This window comes from Fringilla coelebs (assembly GCF_963513975.1).
Source record: "Fringilla coelebs genome assembly, chromosome: 7".
Lineage (NCBI taxonomy): Eukaryota > Metazoa > Chordata > Aves > Passeriformes > Fringillidae > Fringilla > Fringilla coelebs.
This window is the reverse complement of record NC_140035.1, coordinates 284,847-304,227: the sequence shown is the minus strand read 5'-3', so window position 1 is coordinate 304,227 and position 19,381 is coordinate 284,847. Positions and strand designations below refer to the sequence as shown.

The 19,381-nt window shown below is 42.2% G+C and overlaps 1 protein-coding gene across 6 annotated transcripts in view; it reads left to right on the top strand.

Annotated features, from left to right (window-relative positions):
• The first annotated feature begins 9,524 nt into the window (after positions 1-9,524).
• The window catches only part of TANC1 (tetratricopeptide repeat, ankyrin repeat and coiled-coil containing 1), a 60,161-nt gene continuing 50,304 nt past the window's right edge, over positions 9,525-19,381 (top strand). For 4 of the 6 annotated variants that reach the window (XM_084209674.1, XM_084209673.1, XM_084209678.1 and 1 more), the window contains exon 1: positions 9,525-9,623. The gene's annotated coding sequence lies outside the window, so the exon portion shown is untranslated. Of the gene's footprint in view, positions 9,624-9,987; positions 10,114-19,381 lie in introns of those variants that run through there. The other 2 variants (XM_084209679.1, XM_084209672.1) reach the window with 1 other exon arrangement.

Here is a 19,381-nt window from a genome sequence, read left to right as displayed (position 1 = left end):
GAACTTTGTTGCTGTTATTCATCAGTTCCCCACTTCCATACTTCTGATGCTTCTTATGCATATCATAAGTCTCATTTTGGAACTGTCACATATTTTCCTGAAAGGAATCACGGGGCTGACAGGTAAATCAATTGCTTCATGATTTCCCAAATGCAAATACATAGTGCTACAATTAAGACAAAATTATAGGGTTAGTATTAGAAGAACAACAAGGTAAGACATCTCATCTAAACTCCCTGTAGTGCTGGTTAGTGACCATCTGAAAAGTGTCCTACCACCCCTGTGGTTGGGGTTGTTCCAACCCTTATGTGCTTTCCACATCACGATGGACAGTAATCAAAGTATTTTATCTATTCTTCTGAGCTTGTTTCAGCAGTTGTTGCAGATCATTCTGCTATAATAATTTTCTTACTCAAGTGAGATTCATCCCAACGGAGCATGGGCTGCAGATCTTGAATCAGCATATAATTATAGAGCAATAGCTGATATAATGTGACAGGAGCTGAATAATTGAAATTCCACCCATTGATTTTGGTGAAATTGCGAACACAAACATTAGAGTAATTATCTGTATCTACAATAAGGTTACCTACAAATATGAAGTCACAAATTTTTCTCATATAAGCACATCGTTTTCCAGTATATAAAAGTACACATTCCTTAGCTTCATCAGGATGGATTTCAAAATAAGAAAAACTATTCTGGATCCAGACAAATGTTAGGGCTTTGGTGTTAGTGCACAAGTGAGTCCCTCTTCCCATACAGTGCATGTGCTAACACTGATGGTTTGCCATTCCCCATGGGCACATGTCCTGTGCTCTGGGGTAGGGTTCGGTTATGATTCAGGCCTAGTGCAGTGACTGAGTGATGGACACCGAGGCTCCTATATGGATTAGCACACTGTGCTATTGATGGTATTATAACTGACTACATGCCACCAAGGCTGGAATTCCTTTGCAAATTCAGTCATTATTCCAAATTACTTTTTGAAATTCAGTGGGTGAAGGGGCCTTCTTCACCTTCTCTTAAAATTGCTGCTGCCGTTGATTGTATCCACAACTGAGCTGAGATGTAGCTAAGAGAAAAAGAACCTTCATCTTGGTTTGCACCAAGTGCCTCTAGGATCAGCTATGAGCTCGCTAATTGATTCTTTCCCACTGCCCACTGAGGCAATGTGTCAGATAAGAGCCATTGATTAGTTGCTAGTGCTGGTAGAGAAGACCACAGAGCGTGTTGTAATTTGCTTCAATCACTTGTGGTTGTGCTCAGGTTATTTATAAGTACTTCAGCACCTGTACAATTTAAAACTCCCTGTGGTTCCAGACACAATTCTCCTTATTCTTTGTGGGGGTTTCCCCATGTAGCCAAGCTGTCTTACACGGGAAGTACTTAAGGATGGTGACCACATTGGTTTAAGTGTAGAAATATTAATCTGCATTACTAGTTCTATTTGTTTAAGAAACCAAGGTGGATTAAACAACATTTGTTGCTGATCTGCATTTTTGATCACATGGTCTAATTTCAGAAATTTATGGGGATTGAATTTTCTCATCCTCTTTGACTGGGGCAGATCTAATTGTTTTGGTTTCAGTAATATCTACCTTGAGTTTAAATGTTAGTCCCATGTTATGGTGGTCCCAAAGTCATATAACAAAACCAGGTTTAACCAGGGTAACATTATACCAACAATCCCACCTTTTGGTGACACAAAATTTTGAGTCTTTTGTGCTTGATTCTGTTGTACTATGAAACATTAAAATTTGAGTGGCTTTCCCATGTGTAGATCCATTGATCATTTTGCAGCATATCTGAATTTTTTCTTAGGTTGTTCCTTTCAAGAGAGGAACCCAACTATACCTATCCTAATCCTACTCATGTTCTAAATATGCTTCAGCTTCATGCATAACCAGAGTAGTGAAATTGTACACTAAAATTGTATACTTAAATTCATGCTTAATGTGAAAGGTGATACTCAAAAAATGATTACCCAGAGTTAGTGTTGCCATTTAACACTAATGTCTGCATCTTTTCATCCATCCATCAAATGTAAATACCCTTGTGTTGATTAAAGATTAAATTATGATCACAGGAGGTGGTGATTAGTAGTATGTGCAATAAATAATTTGGTTACACCTTGAATAAATAAAAAAATTAAAATACTGCTTCTCCTTTGAAGACAACTGTTTTTTATCTTTGGTTCCATAACTGATGGCCACTTGTGAAATACTATCAGTGTTATCCTAGACAACAGCAGCAATATACTTTATGGGTGTTGAAGTTGTAGGTATGAGATTTGGAAACCAGTCTGCTTTTCTATTGTTTACAGCACACTTCTATTCCCCAGGCTGGCTCTATGGCAGTGAATACTGATATGAATGTCAGTGAACAAACAGGACTTGAGTCAAAGCTGTCCATGTGTCAAATGACTATCCGTGCTTTCAAAGCCAAAATTAGCACAGTGCACTCTAATGTATTGTAGAATTCTAATCTTTATGATTTTTGTTTTTGAAGAAAATCAATAACTAGGGAAAAGTTGTAGGGTCTGATTCTTCAGGCCTTTATGAACATCACCTCGTGTGAAGCTTTGTATGAATCTTACTTAACTGTTTAAGGCAGTATGTTCAGGGAGGAGGGATGTGCTTGGTGTAGAAGAGAGCTGTAGTAAATCCCTTTTGTGGCATAAATCAGGCAGTCATACAGGGATTACTAAGGATGGAACAGTTGTGTCAAAAAGCCCTAGGCACTGCTCTGTGCAGTGCACACTTAGCAAGTGCAGTCCCAAAGAGATGAACTAAGTACATTCAATAGCTCGAGTTTCTGGCAACACCATGTCTGTGGGCAAACAGGAATTCTGCAGCATGGGCTCAGCCCGTGTGTCTGAGCTGCATCAGTCCACCCAGCCCAGCAAATCCAGGTGTGCCCTGCAGCAGTACTGGGGCTCCCATGTATATGGAACACTGCTGCAGGGTGCTGTGGGAGTGCCCAATGGCCTGCCAGAGAGCAGGCTGGAATGGAAAGGATCTTCCAGGTGCTGCCTGAGTAAAACTTTCACATGTAAAAACAGGTCCAGACAAGAACCTAGGAGGTCTAGTTTTGATAAACTTTGTTTCATGGGTTTGTTAAGTGTAGAGCGGGTGCAATCTCCTCTTCTGCTATAAGATTAATCTAGCAGAGCAGGAAATCTGGCAAGTATTCTGTTCCATGTCCTGCTCGGCAGGTGGTGTCCAGTTTGTGTTTGCACCATCATTGATGAAACCATGATCAGGCTGTTGTGCCTTCTGTTGCAGGGAGTTCGTTTTATTTAGTTCAAGCTGTAATACTTAGCTTTCGTTATTTAAATATGAATTGCTACCAAATTCAGCATATAAAGAACAAATACAGTAGGTTTGCTAGAAAAATCAAACCCCTGCAGGAAGACTGTTTTCAGGCTGTTCATGGACTATTTCAAACAATGCAGGCATTCAGTGAGAAGGACATGATTTCAGGAAAGTATTTCTGCTCCTGATCTTCATTTCACCATATTGGAGGACACAATGTTGGTTAATATGCAGTTGTTATTAGCTGTAGCCCTCAAAACACCTTACAGAGCTGGGAAGCCAAAGGACGATGAAAGCTGTGAAAAGAGATTTCAGTACATGTTGGTTGGTTCAATGTCTTTGTCAGCTTGGTAATATCACATGTGCTGTTTGATGGCCTGAGACACACATGATCTGTTGGACTTCTCTGCAGAGAGGAGTTTCCTCTGGGGCAAGGAAGAGTCTCTACCCTTAAGCACTTGTGCTCCTACATTGGGTGGTGCTGGACAGAGCTGCTTGGGAATTCAGAGCTGTGCAGCCTGGCACTGGTCTAGCAGGAGCTACAGGATATGCTGCTCAGTGCACAGACCAAGGCCTGAATTGAGATTAAGTAATTCCTGACTTTTGTGTGAAACTGCAGCAGATGAAATGGCAAAGAAATTACACATGATGAGACTGGGAAGTTGCAATAAAGCAGAACTACAGCACAAGACTTAATTTTAATAAACAAATACTAGCTGTCGTTTAGAGCCTTTGTGCGTTCCAGGACGTACTTGTTCAGCCTGTTCCTCTCTAAGTGGTATGCATAAATCTGCAAATCATTTCAAGCACAGTAACCTCTGCCTGACATAACAGCCCTAAAAGTCCTGGTAAGTGGTGCATACATAAGTCAAATAATTTCCTGAGTTCACCTTTAATTCCAGGATAGAAGACTTTATTCCTTCAATGTAAAAAAAAAAAAAACCAAAAAAACCAACAAACCAAATGCAGTGGTCTAATCAGTGTCATCTGCCATACTCGTTTTGTTCCTGTTGTACGCATTTCCCACACCGTGTTCTGAGGAAGGCACCTCTTGGTTTGGAAAATCTAAATCTTGCTGTTGTTGAATACCCTTGTTTTCACATGTTGTCATTCCTCCTCTTCCCTCCTTGCACTTCTCTCTGCCCTTTCCTCCTCAGCCTGCACAGGACAGCCAGCTGATAAGGTGGCTGGAGGAATGTGTACTTTTATAGTATATTTATGGTTCTTGTCATACATGGCCACAGATTCTACTTGTGGCCATTATGCCACTCTTGCTCAATTTTAATAAAAAACTCTAGATTTTATTATTAGCAGAAATTTCAGTCTGATGCTGCATTTATAATGGGCTACCAATGTTTAATTCATTCCAGAATGGAAGAGAAGGACTACTACAGCTCTGGAATCTGAGTACTGTTGAGTGTCCAGCTAACAGGGACTCTCCAACTCTCCAGATGTTTGTTAAAGCAATTTTATAGAGGTTTATAACTCCTATCAGGAGAAGCTTATGCAGTTTCAAAGGTTATTAATTATTGCATGTGTAGTGGATTTGCCACAAGATGTTGCTGTATGCTTACAGCTTGTTCCAGCTCTGCCAGCTGAGCTGCCCTCAGAAATACTGCTGTTTTCTGCCAAGGGGGTATATTTTAATCTGCTGGAAAAGTTTCAAAGAAAAAAAGAATTGATAAGTTTATAAAAATCTCATTTGGTATTTCATGGGGGACATGACTACCTAGAAGCTGTGAAGATACAAAGGGTATCCATAGTACCATAATTCCATGGTAACAAAAAGTGGTATTAGACTTCCCACCCTTCCTCCATTCTCTGGGTTTGCAGCTGGAGTCAGGTACAGGTGAGGCAGCACAAGGAACAGGAAAGGGTGCAGACTATATTGGTATTGAGTACATTCTCAGTATGATTTTCTCAGTTTGTAGATGCTTACATAGTATGTTTCTGAATGTGGTCACTTCATAACAAATTCATTGCTCCATGAAACAGGCAACATGAGAAAGTTGGATATAGCATCCCACAGTCAACAGTTATGTATCGAGAGATGAAGTTTCTGAACCCCTCTCTATACACAGTGTATTTCTTTTATATTTGGGCCTGATTTCTGGAGAGCAATTCAGAAGTTATAGTTATGTAAAGGAATTAAGACTTTTCTTAAGTTATTAAAAAAATGTTTTATATAATAGGTATCATTTTAGTTGCAAAATATGCAATTACCATATACCGTCCCTAAAATGAAGATTGATATTAAAATTTAAATTCAACTTTCTACTTACATTGACCACAACTTTCTTAAATTTCTTCTAGTTTAAATTTTTCACATTCAGTATGTTTTTTCAAAGTTAAAGAGAGAGTTGGAGCAAACTGAGCTATCTTTAAGCTGCATAAGCCTGAAATATTTGGTTTTTATATGTTACAATCAAGAAATATTAAATAATGAAAAGTAAGGTTATCTATTTAAAAAAATAGCTGGAATTGAAAACTTTTAATTTGGTTTGTTCTGTGGATCTCAGCCTTAAAAAGTAAAACAAGTCAAAACCACAAATTTAGGCTGATTTTGCTGAAGCAGTTCACAGGTGCCAGCCAAAGGTGACAGATGTGTTGCTCATCTCTGGTGTGTGTGCATTTGAACTCTTCTCCAGTAAAGTCTGTTGAGGTTTCTGTAGACAGTACTTGTAAATATGTCACAAGGAGCCCTCCAATTATGTCAAAAGTTCTAGCTGCTGGTTCTAAAATTGGTTTTCATGCCTTGAATTGTAATGAATAAAAAGGACAATAAAGGAGGTGATGGGGAGATGGCAGAATGTCCTCTTTGCAGACCTGGGCTGTAAGGAATTCAGGATTTGGCTGGCAGAAGTGGCTGCATTGCATGCTTCTGCTGGTTGAAGTGCATATACTGTTCTAATAAGCTTACAGCTCAGAAATTGGACTTTTTTTTTTTCCTTGTTTCATGCTCTGCCAGTGAGGAGGATGACAAAGAAAACTGGGAGGGAGCAGAGCTGGGACAGGTGACCGAAGCTGACCAAAGGGATATTCCATACCATAGCATTTCATTCCCAGGCTATGAACTGGGGAAGGTACCCAGAAGGGCCTATTGAGATTTGGGAAGCGGGGGTCCAGCATTATTCAGCCAATGGTGAGCAATTCCATTGTGCATCACTTGTTTTTTCTCTTTTTATTATTTACCATTATTACTGTATTTTACTTTATTTTCAATTATTGAACTGTTATTATCTCAACATGCAAGTTTTACTTTGATACCCCTCCACATTCCACTGGGGTGGGGGTGAAGAAAGCGGGTTGAGGCAGCAGCTGCATGGTGTTTCATCTCCAGGTGAGTTGAAAATCATGACAATCTACTACCTTAAAATCAGTAAATTGAGGATTTAATACCAGATTATTATGTTGCATGAGAATGAATCTGCTTGGATAAAAGCATCTACATTGAATGGAAACCTCTAAAATTTATGAATTACCTTCCTTGAAAGCAACTTCCAAAACCACGAATTGGAATAGTAGGCTGAGAAGCATGAACTAACATAAACAACACTGAAGCTGAGCTGAAAAAGGGAGAAAGTCTGATTTCTAATTTCTCTAGCCCCCAGCATCTATGTTAATACAATGAACACTGCTGCCATTATATTTCAGTGTGATCTGATTCCTGTTTTCCTAAAATAAAAAAGCTACTAGAAGCTTGCGTGATAAGTGCAAGACTGAGGAGAGCCATAACCTTAATGAGAAGGAAGAAGAAGAGCTGAAGAATTTCAGTGGCCAGGAATGGATAAATCATCTGAACAAATGAGTGGAAGGAGCAGAAGGCAGAACAGTTAAAGTAGAACAGCTGTCAGCTAAGTACTTCCCAAAAGGAAGCTACTGATGAGAGCAGAAATCTTTAGGTTCCTCATATCAAAAGCATTGCTCTACTGAGACAAATTGGGAAGCGCTAGAATCCATTGTGAGCTTTCCTGTGAAGCAGGACCTAAATCCAATTGACTGTAAGTACTGTTTCAAAACTTTTGGATTCATATCTAGAGTGCTGGACCTGCTGAGGAATAGATCCGACAACAGTGGAGTCATAGGTCAGTTTCTTGTCTCAGATTTCAGATGCAAAGACACAATCATAAAATGCTGCCCAAACTTTTGACATTTCCTCTTAGAAGGAAAACTCCTTTATTTCCAGATACAGGCCTCATCAGACTGGCAAAATGTAGGGAAGACAATGTGATTAAGAGGATTCTCCACTGGAGAAAAGACACTCTACGCTTGCTGCTGGCTGAGGTGCATACAGCATCCTCCCCTTGTTTTGGACCAATCTTCAGCTACCAAGTTGATGAAGTGACAGTGAAAGAAGAGTAATGTCACTTATTGCTGTTGCTCTTGTCACCCTGAGGGCTTTGTCTCAAGTTCCTCTGCTCTTCTGACACCAAACAAGGCAGTTATGGCCAATGTTCTGCAGAGAATGTGCTGCTTGTGTATCAGCCTGTCACTTCTTTCTGAACACATACATGGATTGTCTTTGTGCTCCTTACAGACACATTGGAAGACATTTTGTGAAATGCTTGCATAGTGTAGAAAATGTTCTAGAATATTCTGGCACTGTAATTTTGCAGTTATATTCAGATTTGTCATGATGAATTACATATGAAAATCAATCAGGATTTGCACAGAAAACAGCAAATCCTTATTTATTAATTTATAAATGTATTTTGGATTGTCCCTACATTTTCCTTTCTGGTGTGAGGAGGATTTGTTTTTGTATTTAATTTTGTGAAATTGTAGAGGTTGTGTCTAGCAAGGCTAAGCACTTTGGCCTCTATACAGGGAATAGCTGCAGTATTGGACACTTGGGGTGGAAGAAGCAAGCAGCTTCAGGTTGGGAGAGAAAAACATGTCCAGCTGAGTGTTACTGCTAACATTTTTGATTGATGTGCTCATAACAATGGCATGCAGATCACCAGTGCTAAACCTATGTTATACTTAACATAGTTAATACCACCGAGCACTTCAGTGCTAACACCATTGATGTAAGACAGTTATCTCTCTACATGTGACATTCCCAGCCAGAGATAATGCTCTTTGGTGGCTACTTTGGTACAGCTTATTGGGGTTACCATGGGTGCCCAACAGTAAAATTACCAGTACCTCAGGTTTTTTCTCATAAGCTACCATCTGAGCTGTCTTTTTGAGGAGCTAAATATTTTAACACTCTTGCTGCCTGGCATCATCTTCAGCCTTCAGATCAGTTTTGTGGATTTCTTCTGCAGTCTCTCATTATTCAGTATCTTGGAAAATATGGATGGATAGACTGGGAATACTGTTCAGAGGCAATGCCACCTCTACATGTGCTTGCGATCCCTCATTTGTACAGGTAAGGAGCACACTGGCTTCTTTTGGAGCAGCTGCACTGATGTCATGTGGTTTTGTCATAGCAGCCCCACACCCTTTCCAAGGTGCTGCTTTCCAGGACGCAGTTTGTCTTTTTCTGTGTTGTGGGCAGGGCCACATTCCTTGTTCCTACACCTGGCATTTCAAATCTGGCTGTATGAAATGCCTTGCGTGGTCCAGTTCAGAAAGTAACTTGGATCAGTCTGAGATCTTAACAGAATCACATAATGGGTCAGTTTGAAAGTGACCACAATGGCTCATCTGGTCCAACCTCCCGGCTCAATCAGGGTCATCCCAGAGCACATGGCACAGGATTGCGTCCAGACGGTTCTTGAATACAAGCACCTGTGGAGGGAGACTCCGCAACCTCTCTGGGCAATCTGTTTCAGACCTGCCGTTATTATTTATCGTATTTACATAATTTATATTCCACACGTCTTTTGCCGTGTGCAGCTTTTATAAGCTCCGATGCGATTACCTTCATGTTCCCGATGGAAGGCTGCTTTGGTGGAAGCGGATGGCCACCGGGGCGGGGCTCGGGGCAGGAGCCCCCAGCCCCGAACTGTGCCAGTGGGCTACCAGGAGCAGAGCTCAGCCGGGCAGAGCGCACGGACGGTGGGGCGCTCCGAGCAGCACACGGTCCGCGGGCCCGGGCACGGCTCTGCGGTCGCTGTTTGCGGAGCGGCACCGCGGCTCGCAGAAAAGCGGCCCGGCCGAGCGGGCACCGGGCTGCCGCGTCTCACCCAGCGCCCCAGCCCGGCCCCGCTCCGCCCCAGCCCGTCCCGCGGGGGGCGGGCGCTGCCGCCGCCCCTCCCGTGAGCTCATCCCGCCGCCGCGCCTGCCCAGCCCGGAGCAGCCCGGGCTGGGCCGCGCGCGGAGCCCGAGGCGAGGGGCTGGGCCCGGGCCCGCCGCTGGGTGAGACCTCCCTGCCTCTTCCTCTCCTTCCCTTTTTCGCCCCGCGCCCGGCTGGGCCGGGGGCTGCGCGGGGTCGACGGGCGCGGAGCCGCCGGTGAAACTTTCTGGCGGAGGAGCGTGTGCGGGCATGTCGGGCAGGCACGGGCCGGGGCCGGGGCCGGGCGCAGGGGCAGGGCGCGGCGGGGCGCGGCCCGGGGCCGGCGGGGGTGGCTACGGCTGGTGGGTTGCCCGGGTGGCCGGGGCCGGTCCGGTCCGGGGCAGGCATTTCCCGGGCGGGGCCCGGCCGGGATTTCCGCCTCTCCGGCCCGCACTGTCACGTCTCGGTGACTGGGGCGGTTTTCATGCCTTTACCAGTAAAGATCTGGGAGGAGTGGCGGGGAAGGCTGCTTTCTGCAAAACTTGGTTTCTTGGTGGTGTTTGGTTTCGCTATTAGAAGGCGAGGAAGAACCACTGGGAAGAAGCACACGGCCCGGGCAGAGCCGGGCTGCAGGTTCGGCTGTGCGCGGGCAGAGGCGGGATGGGGTGGGGTGGGATGGGGTGGGATGGGATGGGATGGGGTGGGGTGGGATGGGATGGGATGGGATGGGGTGCGACACGTGCGGTTCTGTGGGCAGCGGCCTTGTTTTGACGGCTAGAGCAGAAGAGCCTGCCCTAGAGGTCATCAGTGTTCCTGCTGGGATCTCAAGCGTAAAATGATAAAACTATTAGTTGATTAGTTTTTAATACGTGAGTTACCGGTAGTGTATAGTAACAGCGTATTTTAAAGCAGACTTTCTTAAAGCTTTCTGATTTTTCAGTATTTGTTTGCCATAGCCTCATAAGGCATATTTGTTGGATAGGGGACTTGGTCCTGAATTACTGTTTTCAAAAATAGAATGTGACTGGAGATATCTTTGTGTGAGGTTGGACCCCGGGGGATGGGAGGAGGTTTAGATCCTGCTGAGTGTGATGCAGATGTGTCCCCTGCTGTGGTGCCTGCTCTGTAGCCCCTCGGGGCCAGGTGGCAGTGGCACTCGCCTGCTCTGCCTCACATGGCGGTTTCTGACGAAGCCGGTGCTTTTGCACCATTTGGAAAGCTAACAGCTGAGGATGTGGGAGGTTTACTTTGAGCTTCTGTGACTGCTGGGTGTAAAAACAGTTGGCGAGAGGTTTGTTTGCTGGTCTGGAGTATTTTAAATGTTTTACTCATCCAGCCTACTTGAGAGTTTTGCAGCATTATTCAGTATATGCAGAAGTCCTATGTTACCTCGTATTTTTGGTAGCTGTTGCTTAAAAATAGCCTGATACTTAAAAATGGAAAATACTGGGGGATTAGAGAAATAAGTGTGGTGCCTTAGATCCAAGAAAATTTCCTCACACTGTTGTTTAATATAGTGGCCAAAAATGAACCTTTCCTATTTGTTCTGATCTGCTGTATAAGTGCTGTTTAAGTAAAAAAATGGTAATATATTATTAAATAGTGCCAGTGAGTAAGGTAAACACAAGTACTGCTTCTTTTTGCCTCTGCTCGGGTATTGCATTCAGCACTTCATTTATGTGGATGCTCTGAAGTTCTGGTTGCTTTGCTTTCTCAGTGTAGTTAACCATTGGAATGTCCAAATGGTGATGAATTATATCTGCTTTAGAGCCAAAACATATTTGGTTCATGGCCAGAGTTGCTCAGCTTCCCATAAGAATATGTAGGAAAAAAACCATTTTGTGTGTATGACCACAGTCCTGAAGTTGATGCCATGGCAACTTTGTGATCTGAATTATATGTTGGAAGGCAGCTGAGCAGTCTTAGCAGAGGTGTTTGTTTTTCTTTAGTTGAACTTCTTCCTCTTATCAAGATTAAACCTTTCTTTGAAGGTGAAAGATTATTTAGTAAGCTTTCAAACTCCTGTGCATGTAAGAATATCAGCCTGATTTGTTAGTTATTTGTAATGACATCCATAAATATCTGTAAAGTGTAATTTATATCCATTATTTTAAAATTAAGGTTTATATGTAAGGATGCTGTTTTAACTAAAAAGTGGTATTTCAGGCTCTGTCAGGAGCTAGATCTTCATGTTTTCCAGAAAAATAGATAAAGGTCAGCTTTAGGTTTTATGTGTGGGAAAGTCTGGAGAAAACTGGGTTAGTTCAAGTCTTTTTGTTGCTTTCCGCTCCCAAGACTTGATGTGGAGGTTGAAGAGTTTTTTTATCACAAAGCTGTGGCAATGGAAAAAAAAAATCTCAGCATATGGCCTAACAAATGTGTAAGGTCTTATTTCTTAACAATATGTTTGTGTATAGGAAGCACCACTCTTAGAAAACTGACCTCTGAGTACTGAAGGCATGGTGTAACACCAAACTGAAGAAACCCCAGAAGCAACCTCTGGAACGTTACGTGATCCTCACTGCATTTGGTTTTGTGTTTAACTTTAGTTTGAGAAGTGCATTTTTTTTTTAAATAAGTTTTTTTCTGTGGAGCCTTAACTTCTCTGATGTTATCCTGAAGGGAAGTAAATAAAGGGATCAGTTGCTCCTCATTAATGCAGAATATCTATTGTGTGGTCTAATGTTAATATGTCTGTTTGCTCTGCTGTCTCCTACTATCCTTTCCTTTTAAAATTCATTGTTTAGCACAACTGAATTAATCCTTCAGTATTCATTGTAGTTGAGAAGTTCTGTAGAGGCATTTCAGCATGCTTAATTGAATAGATTGTTTATCTAAGTATAAAACTGTAGAGCTCAGGGGATGATCTCTGCGCTGTGTTTGAGCTCTCCACAGATACTTTGGAGTCTCCTGTGGTGTCCCTCTCCTGCTCACTGGGGTGTAGGAGGGCCTGAACTGGAGCACAGTTTCTATTTCACTTGGTTTGTGCTTCAGTCAAACAGGGTGCTTTTGGTCTCCGTAGCTAAAATGTCCTCTTGCTCCTCCTCCCTGTCTTCCAGCTTCATAAACCTTGAGAGGTTTATCCAGTGTAGTGATTTCAGATTTTTGTGCTGTGCAGGTGAATACGGTGTAGGCTTTTTTCAACCATCATTGCCATTCCTGCTTCTTGAAGTATATGCATTCTAGTTCATGTTCATGGAATTACTTTAACTTCTGAAAGTCCTGTTTCTCTTGCTGTGTTTCTGGAATTTTGGTTTTTTCCCCCTCTCACCAAGAGGAGGCTTGCTAAGCTATAGGCTTAATCTATAAAGGTACTTTGTTACTAGAATATTTGATTTTGCAATATCTTAGCTTCAGTGCTTGGCCTCCTTGTGTAAAGTATGGAGATACTCCTGTGCCTGAGGGATGTTCAGTAGAGTGTGGGAACAAAGGGCCAGGCAGCTGTGCCTGTGAGAGGTATTTCTCCACTGCTGATTGGGAGCACTGCTGGCACATGGGCTTTGTTTCCTGAAGTGGTGTCACCAGTTTAGTATTTCACATATTTTCTCCTCTCGATCTGGAATACAAATTTCTAATGAGGGTGCCAGTTTGAAAGCAGAAGTTCCTCTGGCTTTTGTAGCGACAGGCTGTGCAGATCTGCCAGCTTGGCAGATGTGAGGTGTCCCCGCTGGTGTCCTGTCCCACGGGACAAGACCTTGAGTGCTGGCAGAGAACAGTTTTCTCTCAGCCTCGTGGCTGATGTAACACCTCAGCCTGGGATTCTTGTGGGGCTGCAGAGGTGATGTTCAGTGGTGGCAGTGGCAAGTTCTGTCACAGCCCTTACTGAAATTTAAATGTCTGTGCTGAAGTCAAAAGCTGCCTTTACAGTCTTGATGCTATGGAAGTTGGTGGCAATGCTCACTGAATTATGCCTGTCTGACCTTTTTCTGTAAACACACTGTGTCAGCAGGTGCAGGGGTTATGGTTTGCAGTGTTTGTGAGGTGACTGACTTGGTGAGGCACTCTTTGTGAAGCACTTCTCAGGCACTTTTGCAATCCAAATGGCCAAAGTAATTTTGGGAGTGCAGCTGGTCTTGAAGTCATCTAGTTATTCCTCATGTGCGTTAGGGAATTCAGCTGTATCTAGATGTGTATGAAACTGGAAAACTACATACAGCTTAAAGTTCTAGTGATCTTAAATATTGTAACTACATAATAAATATAAACAATATATAAAATATATACAAAGTTACAGATATGTATTTTGAATATCAGAGTGTTTTTTTTCAGCTGCCCTTAATTCATGGTGATGCAAGTTAGAACTTGTGGATTATCATCAAATACAGATTTCCTCCATGTTTTAGATTTCTGTAATACAGGGTGTCTTCAAAGAGAAAAAAACTCTGCAGCCTACAGTAGAATTGTTCGCAGTCTCATCTTGCTCTGCAGTAGAATTCCCCCCTAATTAGTGATACAAGTGTTAGTGGAATTTGTCACCTTTTATTTTTAAGAAAGGACTCCTGGTGGCCCAGCTCTGTCAGAATGACCCCATGAAGGGGATGTGCCAGGTGACACTGGCATATAGCCTGCCTGACACAGGCTGTCAGGGCCCAGGAGGGATCCTGAGGAAGGCTCAGGACAAGCCCTAGGTGTGGAGTGTGGGATCCTGAGGGAGGCTCAGGACAAGCCCTAGGCACACAGGACATGGGGCAGTGTGGAGTGTGGCCTTGGGAGCCCTTGGCTGCAGGCAGGAGCCTGAGTGCTGAAGCTCCTTGTCCCTGAATTGTTTCTTTCCTTTCTGCCTGCCTGTGCTCTAGCTAGCTCAGATAAATCTGTAATTAAAATATTCAAGAATTGCAATGTTTGCAGCAAAGCCTGAAGACTTTGTAAGAAACTTTTTTGGCTTGATGCATGCTGTGGTGAGTGCTCTCATTCTGATGGGCAGGCACCCTTGGTGGAGCCTCTGCCTGCCCTGTGGATGCCACTAGCTGTCACACTGAGCAGTGGGAGCTGGTGTCACCTGTGCTTTGGAGCCCTTACAGTGCATTTCCAGAAGTGTATAGGATGAGAGGGTGAGGGACTGCTGCTTGTTTGCTGCATATTTCATATATTTGATAATTAACTGCTTTAAGACCAAAGGGTTCTGTAAAATGTTTGCTGCACTACACTACGGTTGTGTATATGGTTTAGGTTGGTTTTTTGTGTTGTTTCTGTTTGGTAGTTGGGTTTTTTTGGTTTATTGTTTGGAGGTTTTTTGCTTTCTTTTTTATTTTTTTAAGACTAGATCTTAGTCATGGTTAAATTTAGCTCCAGCGGGAGAGAAGCTGGAGCTTGTTAGCACACAGGAAACGCCCTGACAGGAGGTTTTTGATGTGTGTGTGTGTAAATGTGAACTCTGCAGCTCCATGATGGAGTTGGGCCTGTGGACCTTTGGGTAGGTCACAGTGGTTTTACATCTTTAAATGTTGTCTTAGATTCTGGTGGAACTTTGCTACATTAAGTAATAAATATGTCTTAACTTGTCAAAACCTGGTAGTTTTCAGTTAAATCCAAAGCTGTCCCTCTTAAAACAGCAGAGGTGTTTAATTGCTGAAAAGACAGTTCAGATTTTATCTCCTTCAGCTTTGTGTTATCTAGAAAAATACTAGAATTTGTGTAGTCTAAAGACTGTGCTATTCTCTTTCAGTCATTTACAATTAAGTGAATCCATTTATGTCTTAACAGGTGTCCCTTCCTTAGGATCTATATTTCTGACCATAAACAATTAAGTATTTGAACAATATCCAAGTAAGAGTAAATAGAAGTACAATATGACCTTTGCTTTTTGGAATTTAAATGAGGTGGAAGTTGGTAGAAGCTTGGGTTTGATTCTTTTTCTGTGTTGTGTGGGGGTTTTTGTTGCTTGGTTTTTTGGGGTTTTTTTGTTGTTGCTTTTGAATAAGGATGACAAAACACAAAATATTCTTAGTGTGAATTTTAGGGAGACTGGTTTTGTCTTTTACACCAGAAATGCCTTTGAGTTCAGTTGATTATTTAGTTAATATGCTTCAAGGTCTCTTTTACACTGGGCTAAATACCACTAAAGTCACAAAGAGACATTTTTTTTGTGTTGGCAAGGACTGAGTTCCTGGAATTTTCTACAAAATTTTCCAGCAATTGAAAGTCTGAAGAGGAGTATTACTGCCACAAAGTGTAGGCATGATAGAATAAAATTTTCAGCGCTTCCTAACTACCGATACAGAATGTTTATGTTCATGCAAGTATTCCTTTGAAAAGTTAGGAGACATTGTGACAAGACATAAAGGGAAGGCTTTGCTTTACTCTCAGATAACCTATATTTGGCAAAGGTAGAATGGAGAATAGGGACATTGTGCCTTCTAGCATCATGTACTAATCTGTTGTGCATTTTCAGAATTCAGTGGTGATGGTATATTCAAAACTCTAGCAATACAGAGCTCGTGTGTATGTTTTTGTTTACTTATTCTCTGTCTAAGCCATTCTTTGTGCCACTGTGGTATGTCACCAGCAGCTTATAAAGTGTTTTATACTAATTTTGAGGTGTTGGGCATAGTTTGAAAGTCTGAGGGGAAAAAAGACCTAATTAATACTTGTTTTTTTTCCCTGACCAAAAGTGTTGCACTTTGTCATTTAAAGACAATAAAGGAAGAAGACAATAAGGGAAGAAGAATAAAAGTGACATTATTTTTCTTCTGCTGGAGTTCAAAGCTTGGTAAAAGTCTGCACCAGAAGAATATGCTGAATGGTTTGTCAGGGAGGACTTGTTTTTCTTTTTGCTCCTCCCATGCAGAAGGTTCTCCCAAGACTCTTGCTCTCTGTGTGCAGTGTGTGCCACCAGAACTGCCTCGGGTCTCACTGGGGATCTGGGCTTTTCCAGAAAGCTCCTTTTGCACGTCCCAGGCATCTGCCTCACTGGCATTTGGGGACTCACACTGTCCCGCAATCTGGTAGAAAAAAGTTTATTTTCTACCTGTTTTCATCATCTCTGATAATAGGAAAAACAGGTGCTTTTCTTCTCAGTGAGCCTTGCTTGAACCTCCTTTGTTCAATTCTCAGCCTTCCCCAGGAGAAAAACTGAATTTTGTTTTTTGCAGTATTTCTTCTGTCAGCGGGATTTTGACCTGAGTGAGTTCTTGTTGGTGTTGCATTGCTTCTCGTGGTATACCAGTGAACTTGACTCATGTGATGTACAGTGGGCTTGTAGGTGTCTCTGGAGCAGGTTAAGGGGAGACAGTATGCACTGTCTTGCAAACTTGTAAAGATTTACACAGACTTCTTTTTTTTTAGTATGAGTTTGTGTTCCACTAGTAGTCAAATTTTGGTTGTGAGGACTTAAATTTTTTTGGTTTGGAAACTTTCCTGTGGAAGGAATGCTTTCTGGCATCTGAGTTAGAAACTATAGTGGTGCTTGGCTGTTTAATTACTGAAAACAACAGGGCAACTGTAAAATTTTAATAAATACGGGCTTGCTGGGTATTTAATATTTTTGGTAAGAGCATGTAGGATCTTGTCTACACCAGGGAGTTATTGCAGGAGGGGGGAGGGTGTGAATGTGAAGCACTTTCTCCCTTGTATAGACAAGCCTTTAATTTTCTTGAGTGAACTCTGGGATGTTCTGGGTGTTCCATGTTCTTGTCCTGAATTTGAGCTCTGCAGGGGCTGACAAGGGGTTAGTCATACCGCAAGCCTGTGTCTGGTTCATGTGAATGATCTCCTTAGTTTGGGGTCTGTGTGCGTGGAGAGAGCCCACACATGCCAGGCTGGGGCTCGGGGGAGCCTTGTGTGTCATCCACTGGGGCAGGAGCGTGCAAACAGCCGATATTAATGATGTAACCAGGGCTCTCAATGCCACTGCGTTGTACGCTGGAATGAGAAGCCATTCAAGGGAAAGGAGTTGGAAAAACGTGGATGTCAGAGTGTTTGCTTGTGGTTTACACTATAGAAGAGTGCCTGAGTCTGGTCCATAAAATAACACAAGCAGGTAATTAAAAATGGAAGGTTTACATCTCACAAGAGACAGAAAAAGGCAGCATCCCAGGATCTGAGGTGGAAAGCAGGGAGAGTAATATTTTTGTTTTGCCTCATTCTGATGGGTGAGATTTCAGGAAATAGCCAAGCTATTCTAACAGTTTGTTGTGATTCGGGGGAGTGGCATTCCTCCCTTCTGTATCTGCTGGGAGATCCTTCTTTTTTCCTACGTCATCTCCTCTGTAGATGCAGAGAAGATGAATCACATCTGACACAATGCAGCAGGAGCACAGTGCTGACCCCACTGGCCATCTTGTAAAGACTCTGCCAGTGTGACCTTGAGAAAACTGGGCTTCGCTCCTCCCAGGTGAAATGGAAATAAGATTGTTGCCCCTCCTGCCGGCTGCTGTGAGCTGTCCTATGTTCTGAGATGCTCTGAGGTTGAAGAGGCAGTATATATAGATACCCAACATACTTCCTGGACTATGTGAATTTAATGTCTGTTCTTTAGGCATCCTCAGAAATGGTAATGCTTAATTCCAAATTTTGCTAATTTATTTTGTCCACAAAGATGTATACCCTTCTTCTTGTGTATGTGTGTACTTGTGCCATTGTGTTAATGTGTCCTGGATAGTCCAGTATGTTTGAGCTTTGTGTTCCTTGTGTTGCTGCTCATTCCCACATTTTAGGGTCACTTAGCACTTGCTTTTCTTTTATTATTTTTGGGAGGAAGAAGGTTGCAGGAGGTACTGTCATGTTATATTAATTGTTATTAACTGTCTAAGCCAAATACAGTACAGGGATCAATTTAGACAGTTATGTTCTCTGAAGGAAGTAATTTTGCTTTGTATTTTTGATAGAGGTTTCCAAGATTTTCTTGTGTCACTTGCCCTGACCAGGAGGCTGGACCAGATGACCTCCAGAGGTCCTTTCCAACCTTAACCATTCTGTGACTCTGCCCTAGTCAAAGAAGTCCTGGTGAATCCTAATGTTTCCCTTCTGTCATTTTGGATATTTCAAGCTGTTGTTGCACATGTACCAGTCTACCTCTAGTAACTAAAGCTAGGGATAGTTATCCTAAGGAAGAAAGCATCAATATCAATTTGAGGTCAGAGTAGTGTACTTTAAAAGCCGTATTAAAACCTTCAAAAGTGTTCACATAGAAATATATATGTTCATCTCTGCCTGTGAAGCAGGAAGTAAGTAATGTGTTGTTTGTGTACAGATTTTGGATAGAGCTCTGCATTTGATTTCTAGAAAAAGTGAGTTGACTGTGATTCCCAGCCATTTCAAGATCAGGTATTTTGTGATTTGGGTTTATAGAAAACATACTGTCCCAGAATTTCTGAGGGTAGCTGACATGGGGGAGAAAAGATTGACACCAAATACAGGTGCGTGTTCTGGTGTACGTTTGAATAGAGATCTGTAGTGTTAGGAGAAAACTATTAGTAAAACAGGAGAGAAATTCCATGAAAAAGCAGACAATAAAATCCTGAAAATACCAGATAAGGATGAAGAATATAGGAGATTTGGAACTAGATATGATAAGGAACAAAAACAGAAAGAAGCTTTATCAGCACTGTCTTGTGTTAGCATTCAAGGAAATACAGCTGTCATTAGTGTGATGTTTGTTTAAAAAAATAAAAATCTCAGGCATACTAGATTAATTGAAAACCTGCAAAGTAGCTGTGATGATGAAAAAAAGTTGCCTCTTTTGTATTCTGGACATAATACTGACCTTGTTTGGGATTTTGTTTGGATTAGTTAGTTTTAATTTTGTTTTGTAAGTCATAACTGAAGAAAGGAAGACTGTAGAAAAAGGTAGATGGCTGTGGTCTTGGCATTTTCTCTGGTGGGTCTCAGCAGAATGGGAACAAAAAGTCTAAAACACCTCTGCTATGGTCAGAAAACCTGTGAACAGGTAAGATTTTCAGGT